The 21,628-nt window shown below is 35.4% G+C and overlaps 1 pseudogene; it reads left to right on the forward strand.

Annotated features, from left to right (window-relative positions):
* Positions 1 to 15,394: 15,394 nt before the first annotated feature.
* LOC141548139 (U6 spliceosomal RNA) lies at positions 15,395 to 15,489 on the forward strand (annotated as a pseudogene).
* Positions 15,490 to 21,628: the final 6,139 nt, after the last annotated feature.

Genomic DNA, 21,628 nt, shown 5'->3' on the forward strand with positions numbered 1-21,628 from the left:
TAAAGTTCCTTCCAACTCTGACATTCTATGATCCTATAATGAGGGAGAGGGAGCCCAGTCCTGGATTAAATCTCTCATGTGGTCTTCAGAGCACAGGCAGATAAACTTTGACAGTTTCCTCGAATGATCACTGGTGAAAAAAGGGTCTTTGCTGAGCTGAAACTGAACATGGAACCAGAGACCCAAAGGCCATTGGTATAGGATTTTCTCTTCACTGGTGGAGATCAGTTGGTAACAGGAAAGAAAGGAAAGGATCAGAATCTTCATTGAGTTCAGCAATGGATCAACACCAAGGTGTTGGTTTCTGCAAGAAAATGAGATACTTTATTTCTGAGCATGTTGAATCTGGAAATGAACTTGGTGGGGAAAATGCTTAGAGCATCTACTTTAAGTTTGAGCCCACTCTTCCCAGGGATAGAGGTGGTATAGAGGAAGTATGCCCCTGATTCAGAGAGATATTTTTTACTTCTGGTCATACTATATCTTTAAAAATAATTGATGTTAATTGCTTAAATGATACTGGAACACTAATCAATAATAGCAATAATGCTAACTCTAGGCAATTTGTGCTGGTGGAGATCCCAAAAGAATGGGAGCTTAAATTAATAGTATTAGACAGCCCCCACCTAGAACCCTGAGGAGGAGAGGTAGCCAGTCATGATCCTTCTGGGAAATCTGACTCATCAGTGCAAGTAGGAGTTGGGATAAGACTTCTCAGAGCTTATAAAAGCTAAATGTTGGTAAGGTATGTAGGAGTGTGAATCATGGATCATAGAAAAAAGATAGAGGGAGAGAAAAGGAGAGGAGGAAAAGGAAATAAAAGGAAGAGGGAGGGAGAAGAGAGAATATTACAGACAGAAATAAAGATTTTAATAGCCTGCAAAATTGTAACTTCATTAAGGAGGGAAAGAAGGGGAGCCAGTCATATAATGATAACAATAAGAGACCAGATATGGATATTCTAAGGGGTACATTGGCACTTCCTAACAAAATGTCAAAACAATCAGTAGCATATACCCCCAGCACACTGTCTGTATCTTCTTTGAAAGATCTGGGGAAAAACATAAAAGACAGTAATACAAACTAAAAAGGTGTGACTAGGCTGTGATTAATACTATCAGAGCAAAGGTACCTAATATCTTCGGTTCCTTTGGTAGTCTGGGGAAGCTATGGCCCTTTCTGAAAATAATGTATTCAAATAATTAAAGGAAATGCTACATTTCAACTAGAAGTTAGTGAAAATATAGCTTTAAACTTTGTTTCCTTCCCATCCACATTCATAGACCCCTTGAATTCTATTCATTGACACCTCAAAAGTTCATGGACCCCAGGATAATCACCCAAATGCTAGAGAGAACACATACAACTATGATATCATGGACTCACCAAACTTTCAATTTCTAACTGGTCTGGCAAGGAATACAGAAATAGTCAAATAAATAAATCAATGTTCTTTGTTAGTACTACTCTGATATAAACAACAACCAGTTATGATAGAGAATATAAATAGGTACCTACTTATTTCCTTCCATTCATTTCAAACGAGAATTTATGATCAATAAAACTGTGAGCATCAATTGCTAAAAAAAAAAAAAAAAAAAAAGAACTACCTATTTGATAAGAATTTCAGGGAAATTTGGTAGCAGTCAGATTTAAGCCAACCTTAGTTTACACCATGTACCATGGTAACCTCAAAACTAATAGTCCAAATGAACATTAAAGGTCACACCATAAAAACATTAGAAGAAAATTAGGTCAAGCAGCTTTTTCAGCTCTAGTTTGGACAAGCATTCTTAACTAAACAGGGAAGAGAGATAATAAAGAAGATAGAATAGAAGATTCCAAATATATGAAATCAAAAAGGTTTTGCACTAATGAAATCAATGCAGCTGGCATAAAAAGGGAAAGGTTCAAAGAGAAAGAAAGAAAAAAGGAAAGAAAGAGGGGAGAAGGGAAGAAAAAAAGGAGGAAGGAAGGAAGAATTTTATGTAATTGTAATGACCAAATTAATCCTTGAAGAAGAGAAGAAAAAAAAGAACACCCTATCTTTTTCTTGGTGATAGGGGATTATGAGCATGGAACATTATATATATTGATATGTTGTATAGTTTTGCTGAATAGTTTTCTTCTCTCTGATTTTGTTTCGAGAGATGATTTGCTGAGTAGTAAAAGGAGTGGGAAAAAATATATTCAGAAATTAAAATGGTATAAAAATAAAAGACATCAATAAAAATGTAAAAGAAATACCCCCAAAAAGTATTTTAAAAAACAAGAATTTATTTTGTGCTAGGGAATCAAGGACAGAAAAAAGCTACTATGGTGATATAGAAGCCCAAGACACAAAGCAGAAAAATCATTACTTTCCTCCCAATCCTTGATTGGATTTTTTTGTTTGCTTGTTTTATTTACCTGAGTGAACCTAATACTCAGTGAGGTGATTAACATTCTTTTGATTACTGCTTGTCAGGAACATCTAATCCTCATCACAAATTTAGTTTGCATTTAAATCTTTACTTACTTACATTATAGTACCCAAATAATCTTCTCTCTAGTGTCATCTATCAGTAAAAAAAAAAAAAAATTAGATTGGATTAGATATTAGGATGTTAGAATATGGACATTACAGAGAATAATTCTGGGATCTCAGATGCATTTAATGAATCATCCCTGTTATAATCAAATTCAATAAATATCTATGTTCTAGGAAGCCAGATAGCCCTGAGTTCCAGTTCTGCCTTTTCTACATACTGACTGAAGGACTCTGGATAAGTCACTTAGGCACTCAGTGATCTGGGCAACAGAGTATAAAGTGGGGAAAACTGATAGAAAGATAGATTGATAGAAAGAGTTTCCTCACCCAGGGGATCCCTATACTGATGAAATAAAAGTTCCAATACCTATTCCCAACCCTATTATATACTCATCTGTATGCTAGAAAGATTTACAAGAAAAATAAGACAATGCTTGTCTTTAAGAAGCTCACATTCTACTGGGAACACTATATTTTGGACTGAAAAGACCTCAGAGGTCATCAACTTAATTCTATTCTTGTTGAGAAAATTGAAGCCCCACAAAGTTGTGACTTACCCAATGTCACACAGCTAGTTACTGGCAGAGCTATGATTAGTTAATTAACAAGCATTTGTGAAGTATATACTATATACTGGCTCTGTGCTAAGTGCTAGGGATATAAAGAAAGCAAGAACCAGTCCTAGTTCTCAAGGAGGCCACAGTCTAATGGAGGAAATGAGATGTATATAACTAAGTACAAATAAGAGATAGACTGGAAGTATTAAAGATAATCTCAGAAGGAAGGTACTAGCATTGTGGCAGATTGAGAAAGTCTTCTTACAGAAGGAGAGATTTCAGCTGGGTCCTGAAAAAGTCAGGTCAACCAGGAGACAGAAGTGAGGGAAGACAGAATTTCAAGCATGAGGGATAGCCTGAAGTCAGGAGATGCAACAGCCAAAGGAAGGAACAACCAGCACACCAGTATCATTGGATTAAAGAGAATGTGGAAGGAAATGAGGTTTAAAAAGACCAGAAAAGTAGGAGGGGGACTAAGTTATAAAGGGTTTTAAATGCCAGGGAATTGTGGATATCAGTAAGCAATTAGAATCCATGCCTTTCTGATTCTCTATCCATTAATCTTTCTTCTACCTCACATTGTCTTGGGTAATTTCTTTTATGTTTCATTTTTGTTTAAAATTTCACTTCAACCTGTGCAATTAATTTTTAAAAATCAAAAGATGGAATCCTATTCACTTTTGTGAGAAATAGTGCTAAAGAACATCTACTTAAAATGGTTTTAGATAAGGAGCACAATTCTTTGAAAGACCCACAGTAGTAGATCAGGCAACTAGGATGGAAGTGCAGTGGACAGAATGCCAGGCTTGGAGTCAGGAATTCAAATCTGACCTCAGATATTACAATATATGTGACCCTGAGCAAGTCACTTAACCCTATTTGCTTCAATTTCCTCATTTGAAAAGTAAAATGGAGAAGGAAACAGCTAGTATCTTTTCCAAGAAAAGTCTACATGGGATCAGGAAGAGTTAGACAGGACTGAAAAACTATTGGACAAGAAATAGAAGTCACTGCTTTTGTTTGAATATGGCAGAACTAAAGACTTGTAACTAAACTAGAGCTTCTTTCTAGTACCCCTTTGATAAGCATTTTAAGCACCTACTAAATAGTCCCTTCCCCCAAAGAGCTTATGTATTATTTGGAAAGTTTGTGAGCAATAGAAGTGATACAATGTGTACATAGATAAATTAATACAAAACATATAAAGTAATGGAAAGGGGATGGAACTAACAATTATGGAGACTAAGAAGGTTTTTGTGTTTGTGATCCTATCTGAGCTGAACTTTGAAAGAAGCTTAGAAATTCTATGTGTAGTTTTTTCAAAAAAAAACAAAGAAAATAAAATGAAAGATTTTTTTTTTTCCAAAAAGAGATGTTTAAAATTTAGGAACTTATACTGTTCTTCTTACTAATTCCCATGCTGATCTGACCTAGAATAGGTTAAATAAAGTCTGTATCCAGAATAATAAGATCAGAACTGTTAAAAAATACTCTTTGTTTTATTTTATTAATCAAAAAATATTTTATTGAAGCTGATTTTTAAAATCACTGTTACTTCTCAGTGATTTCTCTCTTTAGTAAAATTCCCATTCGGTAATCATCAAAAATGTATTATATCTAATTTTCCAAAACCTTGTTGAAATCCTTATATTATTTTTTGTTAATATTTTTCCCCTGATCCCCAACCAAAAATTAAACTTGAAATACAAAAATTAAAAGGAGAAATCAATAATATTGAAAGTAAAAAAACTATTGAATTAATAAATAAAACCAAGAGTTGGTTTTATGAAAAAGCCAATAAAATAGATAAACCTTTGGTAAATTTGATCAAAAAAAAAGAAAGAGGAAAATCAAATTGATAGTCTTACAAATGAAAAGGGGGATCTTTCCACCAATGAAGAGGAAATTAGAGAAATAATAAGGAGTTACTTTGCCCAACTTTATGCCAATAAATTTGATAACTTAAGTGAAATGGATGACTTCCTCCAAAAATATAGGCTCCCTAGATTAACAGAGGAGGAGATAAATTGCTTAAATAGTCCCATTTCAGAAAAAGAAATAGAACAAGCTATTAATCAACTCCCCAGGAAAAAATCCCCAGGGCCAGATGGATTCACATGTGAATTCTACCAAACATTTAAAGAACAATTAGCCCCAATGTTATATAAATTATTTGAAAAAATAGGGGATGAAGGAGTCCTACCAAACTCCTTTTATGACACAGACATGGTACTGATACCTAAACCAGGTAGATCGAAAACTGAGAAAGAAAATTATAGACCAATCTCCTTAATGAATATTGATGCTAAAATCTTAAATAAGATATTAGCAAAAAAGACTTCAGAAAATCATCTCCAGGATAATACACTATGATCAAGTAGGATTTATTCCAGGAATGCAGGGCTGGTTTAATATTAGGAAAACTATTAATATAATTGACCATATTAATAATCAAATTAATAAGAACCATATGATCATCTCAATAGATGCAGAAAAAGCATTTGACAAAATCCAACATCCATTCCTACTAAAAACTCTTGAGAGTATAGGAATAAATGGACTATTCCTTAGAATAATCAGGAGCATATATTTAAGACCTTCAGTAAGCATAATATGCAATAGAAATAAACTGCAACCTTTCCCAGTAAGATCAGGAGTGAAACAAGGTTGCCCACTATCACCATTACTATTCAATATAGTACTAGAAACGCTAGCCTCGGCAATAAGAACCGAGAAAGAGATTCAAGGAATTAGAGTAGGAAATGAGGAAATTAAACTATCACTTTTTGCAGATGACATGATGGTATACTTAGAGAACCCCAAAGACTCTGCTAAAAAGCTACTAGAAATAATTCAAAATTTCAGCAAAGTGGCAGGATACAAAATAAATCCACATAAATCCTCGGCATTTTTATATATCACTAACAAAATGCAACAGCAAGAGATACAAAGAGAAATTCCATTCCAAACAAATGTTGAGAGTATAAAGTATTTGGGAATCCATCTACCAAAGAAAAGTCAGGAATTATATGAGAAAAATTACAAAACACTTGCCACAAAAATAAAATCAGATTTAAATAATTGGAAAGACATTCAGTGCTCTTGGATAGGCCAAGCGAATATAATAAAGATGACAATACTCCCCAAACTAATCTATTTATTTAGTGCTATACCAATCAGACTCCCAAGAAACTATTTCAATGACCTAGAAAAAATAACAACAAAATTCATATGGAAGAATAAAAGGTCGAGAATTGCAAGGGAACTAATGAAAAAAAAAACTCAGAGGAAGGTGGTCTAAGTGTACCTGATCTAAAGCTATATTATATAGCAGCAGTCACCAAAACCATTTGGTATTGGCTAAGAAATAGACTGGTAGATCAGTGGAACAGATTAGATACAAAGGACAAAAAAGGATACATATATAGCAATCTAATCTTTGACAAACCCAAAGATACCAACATTAGGGATAAAAATTCATTATTCGGAAAAAACTGTTGGGAAAACTGGAAATTAGTATGGCAGAAATTAGATATGGATCCACACTTAACACCATATACCAAGATAAGATCAAAATGGGTCCATGATTTAGGCATAAAGAGGGAGATAATAAATAGATTAGAGGAACAGAGGATAATCTACCTCTCAGACTTGTGGAGGAGGAAGGAATTTATGACCAGAGGAGAACTAGAGATCATTATTGATCACAAAATAGAAGATTTTGATTACATCAAACTAAAAAGTTTCTGTACAAATAATACTAATGCAAACAAGATTAGAAGGGAAGTAACAAATTGGGAAAATATTTTTAAAAACAAAGGTTCTGACAAAGGTCTCATTTCCAAAATATATAGAGAACTGACCCTAATTTATAAGAAACCGAACCATTCTCCAATTGATAAATGGTCAAAGGATATGAACAGACAATTCTCAGAGGAAGAAATTGAAACTATATCCACTCACATGAAAAAGTGTTCCAAATCACTACTGATCAGAGAAATGCAAATTAAGACCACTCTGAGATACCACTACACACCTGTCAGATTGGCTAAGATGACAGGAACAAATAATGATGAATGTTGGAGGGGATGTGGGGAAACTGGGACACTAATACATTGCTGGTGGAGTTGCGAAAGAATCCAGCCATTCTGGAGAGCAATCTGGAATTATGCCCAAAAAGTTATCAAACTGTGCATACCCTTTGACCCAGCAGCGCTACTACTGGGATTATATCCCAAAGAAATACTAAAGAGCGGAAAGAGACATATATGTGCCAAAATGTTTGTGGCAGCTCTTTTTGTTGTAGCTAGAAACTGGAAGATGAATGGATGCCCATCAGTTGGAGAATGGTTGGGTAAATTGTGGTATATGAAGGTTATGGAATATTATTGCTCTGTAAGAAATGACCAGCAGGAGGAATACAGAGAGGCCTGGAGAGACTTAAATCAACTGATGCTGAGTGAAATGAGCAGAACCAGAAGATCACTGTACACTTCAACAACAATACTGTATGAGGATGTATTCTGATGGAAGTGGATATCTTCAACATAAAGAAGATCCAACTCACTTCCAGTTGATCAATGATGGACAGAGGTAGCTACACCCAGAGAAGAAACACTGGGAAGTGAATGTAAATTGTTAGCACTAATATCTGTCTGCCCAGGTTGCATGTACCTTCGGATTCTAATGTTTATTGTGCAACAAGAAAATGATATTCACACACATGTATTGTACCTAGACTATATTGTAACACATGTAAAATGTATGGGATTGCCTGTCATCGGGGGGAGGGAATAGAGGGAGGGGGGGATAATTTGGAAAAATGAATACAAGGGATAATATTATAAAAAATATATATATAATAAAAAATTAAAAAAATATATTTTTCCCCTGGATTTGTCTAATTCTGAAAGTATATTTTGAAGCATCCAATAATTATTACTATCTAGTTATACCTGTAGTTTAATAAGCTTTTTCTTTTAATATTTATGTGTCCAAATATTTATATATTACTTTGCTTATTTGCTTTTAACTATTACTATTTTCACTCCTATTTTGTCTTAAAACTTGATTATCAGCAATATTTCTTGGATTCAATTGAGATATAATAAATCTACTTTAATCCCTCAATCTGACTTTGCAAACTTTATATTTTAATTATGTTATAAGCAATGTATTACTGTTTTTTCTTTCTGATTCTTTCTGACATTCTCCCATTTACATTCAAGATTATAACTGTTAGATTTGTTTTCTAATTCAATCATATCCTGTTATAATGGTTTATTTCTTTGTTCCCTATCCTACTTTTTACTAGATAAGAGAAAGCAAAGGAAAGAATTAAATTAATACTAATAATTTATAGCTGGAGCCATTTGATCTCAATCTTCTCCCATGTCTTTCATTTCACCTAGACTAGATTAATGAACCATGCTCCTTCCCCCTCTTTTATTTTTAATTATAGCCCTCTTTAGTTGGTTTGTTTGGATTGTCACTATTACTTTCCTAGATCTACCCTTTCTTTTAAATCCATCTCTTCCATCTTTTAGCCTCCTTCCAGTTTCCAGCTTACCTTATTGTTTTTCTAGATTTCTCCCATTCCCCAGTCCCTCCCCTACCAAAACAAACAAACAAACAAACAAATAAACCATTCCCTTGCCTGGTTGAGATAAAAAGGTTAATGAGATACCTATTTTCCACTACCTCCACCTTCATGCTAATACAATTTCCTCTTGTCATGATCCAATGATGAAAAATAGTAAATTCTTCTCTCATCATTTTGATCCCCTCTCTAATGTATTCCCTTTCTTCACCCTTTTATTTTCTGTCTATTTAAAGAAAATAAAGCAAAACAAAGCAAAAACAAAAATCATTCAGACCCTAAGTTTGTCTTTGCTCTCTCTTTGACCTTTGAAGATAGTAGGCTTCTCAAAGGCAATATTCTCTTTTAAGTGTGTGTGTGAGTGTGCATGAGCACGTGTGTGTGAGTGTGCATGAGCACATGTGCCTGCTTAGGTTTCAAATTTTCTAGTTTTTTTTGTTGTTGTTGTTGTTGTTGTTTTGTTTTTTTCCTGAGGCAATGGGGGTTAAGTGATTTGCCCAAGGTCATACAGCTAGAAAGTGTTAAGTGTCTGAGACAAGATTTAAACTCAGGTCCTCCTGACTTCAGGGCTGATACTCTATCCTCTGTTACTTAGCTGTCCCAATTTCTACCTAGTTTTAGTTTTCTCAACAGAAATCCTTGGAATTAGTCAATTCTATTTCTTAAAAATCCACATTTTTCCTGAAAGGAATTATGCACAACTTTTTTTACTTTATATTTTGAGGATATCATATTCCAAGTTTTCCTTTCCTCTCAATATTTGCTACATAATCTTGTGTCATCTTGATACCAGTTCCTTGGTATGTCATTTGTTTCTTTTTGTTTGTAGTATTTTTTTTCCTATTTGACCTCAAAGTTCTGGACTTTGGCAGTCATATTTTGAAGTGTTTTGTATATGGAGATTTTTTTTTCAAGTAATCTCCTATATATTCCATCTTCATTTTGTACCCTGGTTGCAGTAGTACTAGATATTTTTATTTTGTAATTTTTTTTTAATTAATTTATTTTTGGACTTAAGAAATAAAACAAGTCTTTCCATAGTGAAGTGGAATAGGAAAATTGAATTGTACATGAAATTGCATGTACAACTTGCTATTCCTTTCAAATATACAACCAAATTATCATGTAATTTTCTTTTTCTCCTCTTCCCCTCATCCCAAACTTGGCTACCATCAGGCACAAATCTGTGTGCACATCTTTGTACGCTTGCGCACACACACACACACACACACACACACTACATATATATATCAGTTCTTTTTCTGGATTCAAACAATATCTTCTTTGACAGGATCTTTGCAATTAATTTGGGATTTATAATAGAATGACTTGGGTGCTCAAAGCTGTTCTTAAAACAATTCTACTATTATAGTATAGAGCATTCTCTTGGTTCTGCTCATTTCACTCTTCATTATTTTGTGGAGGTTTCTCCATCTTTTCTAAAAATCATTGAGCTCTTCATTTCTTATAGAAGATTAATATGCCATCATGAACATATACCACAATTTGTTTAGCCATTCTCTAATTAATGGGCATTCCTGCAGTTCCTAGTTCTTTACCACCACAAAAAGAATTGCTATAAATATTTTAGAACTTATAGGTTCTTTTCCATTTTCTCCAGTCTTCTTGGGGAACAGATCTAAAAGTGGTATTGCTGAGTTAAAGAATATATGCAGTTTAATAACTCTTTTGGTATAATTCCAAACCTCTCCAAAATGGTTAGTTCAGCTCACAGAGCCACTAATAATGAATAAAGGTCTCAATTTTTTTCACATCCCCTCCAGCAATAGCCATTTTCTCTTTCTATCATTTTAGCCAATCTGATATGTATAAAATGATGTCTCAAGGTCATTTTCACTTACATTTCTCTAATCAATAATGATTTAAAGCATTTTATATGACTATAAATTATTTTGATTTCTTCATTGGAAAACTGTATGTTCATATTTTTTGGCCATTTTTCTATTGGGAAATGACTTATATCATTATAGGTTTGAAAATATTCTTTATATATTTGAGATAGGAGACCTTTATCTGAGGAACTATCTATTAAAAAAAATTTCCCCAGTTTTCTGCTTTCCTTTTGATCTTGGTTATAGATATTTTATTTGTACAAACCTTTTTAATTTAATGTAATCAAAATAGTTCATTTTATATCTTACAATACTATCTCTTAATAAATTGTTCACCTATCCATAAGTCTGATAAATAATATGATTCACATTCTTCAAATTTCCTTATAAAATCTCCCTTTATATGTAGGTATTATATCTCCCTTTATATTTAGGTAATGTATTTATTTTGATCTTATCTTAGTAAATGCTGTAACATATGGTCTAGGTTCAATTTCTTTTTCTTTTTCTTTTTCTTTTTTTTTTCCTGAGGCTGGGGTTAAGTGACTTGCCCAGGGTCACACAGGTAGGAAGTGTTAAGTGTCTGAGACCAGATTTGAACTTGGGTCCTCCTGAATTCAAGGCTGGTGCTTTATCCACTGAGCCACCTAGCTGCCCCCTAGGTCTAATTTCTGCCAGAAAGTTTCCAGCTTTCCCAACAATTTTTACCAAATAATGTATTTTTATTCCCAAAATTAAAGTTTTTACATTTGTCAAACACTGGATAACTATGTTTACTGCAGTAGATTGTATGTCTACAATGTTACATTGATATCCCTTTCTATTTCTTCATTTTCTTAATTACTATCATATAATATAGTTTAAGATCTGGTACTGCTAAACTTCCTTCCTTTACATTTCCCCCCCCCTTTAGTTCTTTAGATATTCTTGACTTTTTGTTCTCCAAATTTTTGTCATTTTTTCTAATTGTATAAAAATTTTTTTTGCTAATTTAATTTGGATAGCATTGAATATATTAATTGTGATAAAAATGTCATTTTTGTTATCTTGACCCTGCCTATCCATGAACAATTTATGTTTCTCCAGTTATTTAAATTTTATTTTATTTGTGTACAAAGTTTCTTTTGTGGTTTTATTCATAGAGATTCACTCACTGAGTTTGTTTTGGTAAGCATACTTCCAGGTATTTTATACTATCCAGAATAAGTTTAAATGGAGTATTCCTTCTCTAGCTATCTCTTCTTGCAAAATCCTTTTGGTGATATATAGGAATGGTGATGATTTATATGGCTTTAATTTATATCCTGCCACTATGCTGAAATTATTTCAATTAGCTTTTTAGATGACTCTTTAGGATTTTCCAAGTATATCATCATATTATCTGCCTCATTTCTTATTCTGTCTTTCTATTTCTTTTTCTTCTTTTATTGTTATTTCTAGGATTTTCAATACAACTTGACGAATATTGGTGACAGGTGACCTCCTTATTTCACTCTGGTTTTAGTAGGAAGGCTTCTAACTTATCCCCATTATAAATATAATATAAATATTATAGGAATATAATGGTTTCTCTCAAAGTGGAACTGGAAAGGTTTGAATAGATGTTGGATGATCATCTCATAAATTGGGTGGGAATTCCTGCATTGGATTGATTGAGACCCTTCTAACTCTGGGAATCTGTGGTTTTAAATAACACCAAGGAATGATATCCTTAGAGAGCCAAGTTTTCAGTCTTTAGTAAAGATTGTATCAGTATATGTATCTGTCTATCGGAAAGTTTTGATTGGTTAGAAATCTAACCAATGAAGTTATCCCTTTCCAAATGTTGAACTCCTAGCAAGCCCTAGTAATCCCTGATCTACTCAGCATAAAGCTCAGCATTCACTTTTCAGTCATTTCTGATAGTGGTAAAATGCTGTCAAGTCTTAATTTAGAAAAAATTTGAAATCTGGTCTCAGACACTTAACACTTTCTTGGCTGTGTGACCATGGGCAAGTCACTTAACCCAATTGCCTCAGGGGAAAAAAGTGAGCTAATAAGCAAAAGATTTGGAATTGGGAATGGATCTGAGATCAAAGATCAAATCTTCATAAATGTATTACCAGTGTGACCAGCTTTATTTCAGTAAAATTGATCTGCTGGTTGTTTTCCAATTAAGAGGTTTCTGACTCCATAACTTTTGCTTAGACTAATTCCCCCATGTGTAGTATACTCCTTCTTCATCTCCATGGAAGCACAATAGGAAAAACAGGGTCATGGTACTTGGAATTCTATCTCTGTCACTTACTACCTGTGTGACTTTGAGTCACTTAGTTCACCTCTCTGAGCCTCCGTTTTCTTATCTGTAGAACAAGAAGGTTCTAAATTTATGATCCAGTGATAGAATCTCAAGTGTTGAGACTTAGACCAGATAGGCTTTCTTCTGTCAGCCCTGTCTTAATCTTTAAATTAAGTTGTATTCACTTAAATATACCTTTTATTTACCTACTTATGTATATGCCATGGATCATCCCTTGTCCAGAAGAATGAAAGCTCCTTGAGGACGAAGACAATTTTGTTTTTATCTTTGTATCCACTGTATTTGACACAGAGTAGATTCATAAGAATTGACTTTTAGGACAGAACTCAGGTTCTTCATCTCTAAAATGGAGTTTATGATAACTATGGTTTCTAGGCTGAGACTCAAAGGAGGTAATATAAATAAAGTTATTTTTGAATGTCTGCTGCTGTTGCTGTTATATTATATTATCTCAATAGTTTGGTCATAGTTCAAGTGTCTGATTTACACTGAAAGCTGAAAAAGGAAGGACCTTCCAACAAGACCAGAGTGGATTCTCCAGCCAATCACTCTGTCACCCCTTTTAAAGCATCTTGTTGATCACAGTAAAGTGGAGAGGTACAAAGTCCCCTCTGGGGGGGGGGAGAGTGGCCCTTGGCACTGTGCTAGCTGGATGCTGACAGATGGAGCAGCTGTCTCTGTCACTAGAAACAGTTGCTGAGATTGACTTGGGTCAACATCACTTTCCCAGTGCAAGCCTGATCATTCATTCATGCATTTGTTCACAGAACATCAAAAAGTAAAACTAAACAAAGTAGAATATTGTGTTAGGAAGTAGGTCACTTTCTAAAACCAATTCTTTGTTTTAAAGAGAGAAAGTGAGATTGGGAATACTGGTGAACAAGCCCAGCTGGTATTCTAGGATGGAAAGGAAGCAACAGGAATAATAGAAGACAAAGGGAATTAGACTGAATGAAAGTAGTAGAGTCGGGAAGGAACTAAAAGATGATAGGAAAATATTATTAGGTATTCAGGTCAAAACACAGAAAGCAGGAGAAGAGGATCGTGTTGGGCCAAAGATATAGAAAATATGTCAGAGATTTCTACTATCTTGTATGGATTTTCAAAATCTGGTTCACTCTGTACCTTTACACGGAATAACTTTATAAAATCTCTAACCAATGAGTATAATCAGACTTAAGTACAGTAAGAGTCTCTTCATTGAAGGAGAATGATTCCTCATGGCAGTTGTAGAGAATTAAGTAATCAATTGATGTTAACAAGGAAAATTTTACACAATGACCATTAACCTGGTTACATTTGATCATAGTATTAGAGTGAAAAGGGATTTTACAGGTTTTAAGTCCAACTTCTTCATTTCATGCATGAGGGGACTGAGGCCCATGGTCACACAGTAGGTAGCTGAAGCAGTATCTGAAATCCCTATCCATTCTCTGCTTGAACAAGTAAAGGAACTCAGTATCTCCAGAGGAAGCCCATTGAACTTTTTTATAGCACTAAAATTTAGGAAGTTTTCCTTTTATCAGATTTAAGTTGACCACTTTGTATCTTTTACCTACAATCTGTCTTGGGACTGTGCTCTATATATCAATGTGGCAAGGGATGGGAGTGAAGGGATGAAGTGGATGAATTGAGATTCCTGGGCAAAAATAGAGAGGATAGAATATGCTTTTTGTATGATAACCAGCCAATTAGCCCTACTCCCCTGGGTCCTGATTTTCCCCAACATTACTTTCTCTCCATCTGGAAAACCAGATTCTTCCTCAGGAATACCACTTTATTTTGTTAGGTCAGCTTTGGCCTTATCTAATTCTATTCTGGCCCTCTATAGTATTCCCTAGATATTTCCAACTGTCTCATCACACATATTTCATCCCTCTCTTAACTATCTCACAACCACCAATATTCAGCTTCCCTTATATGCATTGTTGTCTTGGTTTCTTTGCGTGCAGGAATTGACTTGTTTGCTTTTGCTAATCTCCCAAGTGCTCAATAAATATATTCTTCCTTCCTTCCTTCCTTCCTTCCTTCCTTCCTTCCTTCCTTCCTTCCTTCCTTCCTTCCTTCCTTCCTTCCTTCCTTCCTTCCTTCTTTTCTTCCTTCCTTCCTTCTTTCTAACTTCATTTCTTCCTACTTACCTTCCTACCTATCTTCCTTCCTTCTTTCCTAACTTCCTTTTTTCCTACTTTCCATCCTTCCTTCCTTCCTTTCCTTCTTTCTTTCCCTCCTTTCCTTCCCTTTTTTCTTCTTTCCTCTTTCCTTCTTTCTTTCCCTCCTTCCTTTCCTTCCCTCCTTTCCTCCTTCCTTCTTTCTTTCTTTCTATCTGGAATGTCAACCCTTAGAGTCCTGTGACAGTAATACCCTTCTCTTAGATAGGCTTCCCAGCAATGTGGACTAATATTCCCCCTCACTCCTACCTCCCACTATAATTCCATGCCATTGATCTGCTTCCTAGGAGGCTCAGTCTCATCTCAGGATCAGCTGGGGACCAGCAGCAGTGTGGCAGCATACCCACTCCCATCTCTCTCTAACCCCCATTATAAATGCCACACTAGCGCTTGCTTTGGCAGCACATTGAAATTGGAACGATACAGAGAAGATTATCATGGCCCCAGCATAAGGATGACACGCAAATTCAGCTCCTTATTTTTATGTTTAATATGATTGACCTATATCAAACTTCTAGCCGTCCTGGGGAAGGGAAAGGAAATAATTTAGGCTCTGCTTGTCTCATTTCCTCATCTGTAAAATGAGGAGACTGGACTGGATGGCCCCTAAGACTCCTTTCAGTTTCATAATCCTAGATTCTTTCCTTCATGTTTCCCATTTTCTTCCATTTACTGAAACCTAGTTTTTCTTTGAAGATATATTTCCTGCCACCATCTACCAAAGTTGCTGAGCCTTCTCTCACTTCTGACACACAGAGCCAGGAAGAGAAATTGGCATCCTCATGTTTCCCACTGATATTTTCAGACCCTCCCTATGCTACCATCAGCCTGAAATAACTTTCACTTCTTTAAAGATTGGGGGCAGTGAAATGGTACAATGACTATAGTGGTAAGCTTGGAGTCAGGAAGACAGATTCTTGAGTTCAAATCCCACCTCAGACACTTACTGTGTGACACTGAGCAAGTTACTTAACCCTTCATTTTCCTCATCTGTAAAATGAGCTAGAGAAGGAAATAGCAAATTACTCCAACTTCTTTACCAAGAAGTCCCAAATTGGGTCATGAAGAGTCAGAAACAGCAACCATCTCTCTCTTTAAAGATTTTGACCAAATTCTCCTTCTTTCTCAAGAACTTCAGTGGCTGGCTCACATTCTCTCCATTCTTTCAGTTCCTCAACTTTAACAACTCCCATGATCTTAGTTTCCAGATTATCTCAATCCCATAGGGAAGTGATTATACTCCTAAATATCTTCTAACTCCTTCAAGGGAATCAGCCCGGGATTCTAATTGTGGATTTTCCTGTTGCTCTTTGTTCAGCTTTGAAAATCTCACAGCACCATATAAACGCTTGGTAATATTGTTATTTTTATTTCCATTTCCTGCTTTAGAATTTCATTTCCAAGAGCCCCACCTGCACTGATTTTCTCTATAGAATTTTAGGTCTTTAGCTCCTACCTAGCCTTTTTCTGAACATTTTGAAATTAGTTTTCCAAAAATCTAGGATACATGTCAGATTGAATTTGGCCTTCTACTACTTACGTATCAAAAATTCTAGGATGGAATGATCATTTCTCCCCAAGGTTCCCATCATTTCTATCTCAGGAGCTAGTTCTCTCTGAGCCAGGTTCAGAATAGCAGTTCTTGTTGCTTCCTCTACCTTTTGAAATATGAATTGTCATGCAAAGAATTTTTGTAGTTATTTTGTTTTTGTTTTTGTTTTTTGCAGAGGTAGAACTATTTATCTCTCTTTATATACATATATACGCACACATATACATATATGTACATACATATACACATATATTTATTTGTTATTAAGTTTTTCAGTGGTATCCAACTCTCTGTGATGCTATTTGGATTTTTCTTGGCAACGATACTAGAATAGTTTGATGTGTCCTTTTCCAGCTCATTTTACAAATGAGGAAACTGAGGCAAACAAAGCTAAGTAACTTGATCAGGGTCACACATCTAGTGTCTGAGATTCAGGTTCCCTTAGCTCTAGGGTCAGTGATCTATTCACTATCCCACTTAGCTGCCCTCAATAGAGGGATAAAAAACTGAATTGTCTCATCACAATTATGTTTTAGCTCATGGATGGATTTGTACTTTCTCTATTGTAGCAGTCTGTAGTATACATCTTTAACAATGTTGCCTCTATTCTCCCTCTTGAGATTCATCTAAATGTCCCCAATTCTCCCCCAAACCCATTTCTGGATTTCCTCATTTAAAAATACTTAAATAATATTCAGGTGGATGTGTGATCTCAGCCATTTGGATATTTCCTTCTTTATAATCAACTGAAATCTGTCAATGCCTGTCCACTCTTCATATCTGTTATAAGTTTGTCCTAGAGCATCTGCTTAAAAGGGGGCTTTCCTATTAGTATGGCAGAAATTTGGCATGGACCCACACTTAACACCACATACCAAGATAAGGTCAAAATGGGTCCATGAATGAGAACATAAATAAATTAGAGGAACATAGGATAGTTTACCTCTCAAACTTGTGGAGGAGGAAGGAATTTGTGACCAAAGGAGAACTAGAGATCATTACTGAAAACAAAAAAGAAAATTTTGATTACATCAAATTAAAAAGTCTTTATACAAACAAAACTAATTCAAACATGATTAGAAGAGAAGTAACAAATTGGGAGAGCATTTTTACAGTTAAAGGTTCTGATAAAGGTCTCATTTCCAAAACATCCAGAGAATTGACTCTAATTTATGAGAAATCAAGCCATTCTCCAATTGATAAATGATCAAAGGATATGAACAGACAATTTTCAGACGATGAAATTGAAACTATTTCCACTCATATGAAAGAGTGTTCCAAATCACTATTGATCAGAGAAATGCAAATTAAGGCAACTCTGAGATATCACTACACACCTGTCAGATTGGCTAAGATGACAGGAATAAATAGTGATGAATGTTGGAGGGGATGTGGGAAAACTGGGACACTGATGCATTGTTGGTGGAATTGTAAATACATCCAGCCATTCTGGAGAGCAATTGGAACTATGCCCAAAAAGTTATCAAACTGTGCATAGTTCCAACTGTCAAAAAATGTTATAATTATAAAATTAATTTTTAAAAAAGACAAAAAAAAAGGGGGGGGGAGGCCTTCCTTACTTTCTTGTGACTTCACAAAGTTTTTAATGAATCACACAGACTGCCTAATAGATATCCTTCTCTCTGGCCATATGACAAGTCAATTTCCCTTTCCATTTGTAAATTTATTTTATGATATCCTTATTCCAATCTTTCATAGTTTCTCATTTTATAGGTATAGCAACCTTCTGATACAATCATATACCTCTTCATTATTTTGTGAGTGAGACTCAGTTAATTGGGGGGTAGGAGAGGAAAAACTTAATTTGCAGTTAAATTACAACATTGGTAGAATATTGCTATGTAAAAGATGAGTGTTTTGGGGGGGAATCAGGAAGCCTCCCAAGGAGGCTAGGTGGTGCCGTGGAGGAGGCCAGGTGATGCAGTGGAGGGAGCCCTGGATTTGGAATTAGGAAAATTTGAGTTCCAATACAATCTCATAACTTTCTAGCTATGGGACCTGGAACAAGTCAGTCTCTATCTGCCTCAATTGTTCTCAACTGTAAAATGAGGAAAATATTAGCATCTACCTCCTAGGGTTGTTGTGAGAATTAGATATGGCATTTGTAAAGTGTTTAGCACAGAGTCTGGCACATACTTTTTCTTCCTTCCTTCTTTTTTAGCATTTGATACAATCAATGTAATGTCATTAGCAAATAATAACATCTAGAATCCCTCTTTAATGTCATTTCTGGTTTTACTATTTTGTGCCTTGTTTGATATTACCGATCAAAGGGTTTTTAATGAATTTTTCATAATTTTAGGATAGGAAACACTTTGAATTTTGGTCTTCCAGACTAAATGTATTTTTGTTTTTGTTTTATTTTTGGTAACTGGCAAACAAAAAGCACAATGGGAGCTCATGTTGTCTGCATCTACGTCAATTATGTGATGGTAAAGAGGTAGTCCACTGGAATATTACTTGCAAATTTGTTTGTTTCATTTTTTTCTCATTCAGTTCTTACTTTTAAGGACAACCAAGATTTTTCCCTGCATAGAAAAGATTATGACCTGTATTATATTTAATTTATACTTTAACATATTGGTCAACCTGCCATCTGGGGAAAGGGGTAGGGGGAAGGAGGGGAAAAGTTGAAACAAAAGGTTTTGCAATTGTCAATGCTAAAAAATTACCCATGCATATATCTTATAAATAAAAAGCTGTAATTAAAAAAATGATTATGACCAAGTTCCCAGTTTGTAGCTGGGTCCAGATGCAGGTAGGCATTTCCATCCCACCTGTCAAAGAGTCCTGCTGCCATGGGTGGGAGCTAAACAAATCTGACAGAGACTGAGCTATCCCAAGGGTCCATGGCCAGGGAGGAATGTGATCTGCCCAGGTGGCCCAGGGTCCTTAGAAGAAATGCAACACTTTCAGTTTCTTGGGGAATTGTTTTATTGATGGAAACAGGGTTCGAGGTATATGGTATACAAGTATATATCTATATCTACATGTTTGTGTGTGTATTACACTGTTGCTCCACCTCATCTTTTATCCACTATCTGGATGGGTCCAGATATGGGGCACATCCCATCAAGTTTTAGAGATACCTTTGAAGGAAAATTTACCACTTTCCATTAGCATTTTTATCTCACCTTGATTGTTACTCATAGCTTATGCATTTGTGTACATATATCTGAAAATATGGGTTTTATTGCTGGCTCTTAGATTTTGTCTCCTGTGAGTTACTGGGAAGAGTCTCTGCTACTATTCTTCCCACATTAGAGCTACTCTCTCTTGTTTAGCTTAGTAGATATACATAGGCATTTCTGTCTCTCCTCTTCCCTTTTCAGTCTAAAACCCTTTTGATTAGCTTTTCAAGACTCCAAGCATATATGTTTTTATCAGCCCTTATTGTATATACTCCATTCCTATCTAGGAGTCCAATATCCATATATTTCATCTCATGATTCAGAAATGCAAATCCTATTCTCACGTACTCTCTTCCTACCCAGCTAGAAATTTTATTTTCTTTTAAAAATGTTTTCTTGATGTTATTTTTTATATCACTGTCATTTCCCTAAACCATGATTTTATGACCGCCTCCATCACAATAGAACCTTCTGTCATTATCATCTCATAGATTTCTTATAGGCATTTTAAACTCCACATGTCCAAAACTGAACTCATTATTTTCCCCCTAAAACTCTCCCCTTTTCCAAATGTCCCTATAACAGTTGAGGTTACCTCTATCCTAGTGTCATTTTTGAGTCTTCATTCTCTCTCACCCTGGCAAAATCCTATTGATTCCATGTTTGCCACATTTCTCATATGTGGCCACATCTCTTTCCTGACATTGGAACGACACCGGTAAAGGCTTTCATCAGTTCATGCTTGGACTATTGCCATAGCCTTCTGATTGGTCTCTCTGCCTCGTTCCTCCCCACTCCTCATCCTTATCTCCTGACTTCTCCAGTTTCCTTCAAATCTCAGCTACAATTCTACCTTAAATAAGAAATTTTCCCTGTACTTCTTTAATGCTAGTACCCCTTTCTCTCTCTATGTAAATATTTTATAAGTATCTCTCTTACTGTATGTATTTATATCTTATTGGTACAAAGTTGTCTGGGGGCAGGAAACATGTTTGTCTTTGTTTCTCCAGTATTTAGCACGATACCTGGTACATAACAGGAGCTTAATAAATGCTTGCTGACTTGATTTGACTATATTAGGGGACTGGTTGATGCAGACTTAATCCTCAATTTGTGTCTGAATTTGCCCTTCTTGATGGGCTAGTCAGAGCATATGCAGATATTTTCTTGGCTATCTCCAATCCAATCACAAGTGGAGGCTTGGCGTGCCAACTTCTGGCCATAAGTGACTTGGTGGGGGTTGGGAGAAGGTTGGTATTGTTTATGCAGGGAGTCTTCTGGTTGACTGCAGAGCTGGCAGAACCATTGATTCTGGGATTATTGAACCAGAACTGAGTTTGCATACAAAAAGATTCATACACTCTGCCTTTGTACCCATTCCCCTCCTCCTCCTCTTGCATTTTTCTTTCCTGGAAATAAATGAGGCAAGACCTGTTTGGAGCTATGAGGTCAGAGCAGGGTAGTGTTACCCTATCACCTACCTAGTTGCCATGTGTCCATGAACACATGGAACTTCCATTTCTTTTGTGATTATCCTTTCCTAGCCTTAGATGAATGACTACCCATGGACACAATTCTCTCTCCCCCTGGCAGAATCCTGTTGATTTGATCTTTGCCACATTTCTCATATGTGGCCCCATCTTTTTCCTGACATAAGACCATAACTCCAGGTTATGTTCTTATGAATTTCAAAGGTTAGAAGAACTAAGAGTTTCTTCTCTCAACCCTCTGTAACTGGAAGCAGTGACAGAGACCACTAGAGGTAGTAGCAATGGTCAATGATAGAAGCACCTGAAGAAAACAGTCTTCCCTCATAGGAGGTTCAGAACTTTCCAGGTAACTGCAGTTTTCCATGGACAGCTCTGTTTGGCTTCTATATCTCCATCCCAGGATGAACTGATCACTTAAAATCTCATCA

Source organism: Sminthopsis crassicaudata, chromosome 6 (assembly GCF_048593235.1).
Source record: "Sminthopsis crassicaudata isolate SCR6 chromosome 6, ASM4859323v1, whole genome shotgun sequence".
Classification (NCBI taxonomy): domain Eukaryota; kingdom Metazoa; phylum Chordata; class Mammalia; order Dasyuromorphia; family Dasyuridae; genus Sminthopsis; species Sminthopsis crassicaudata.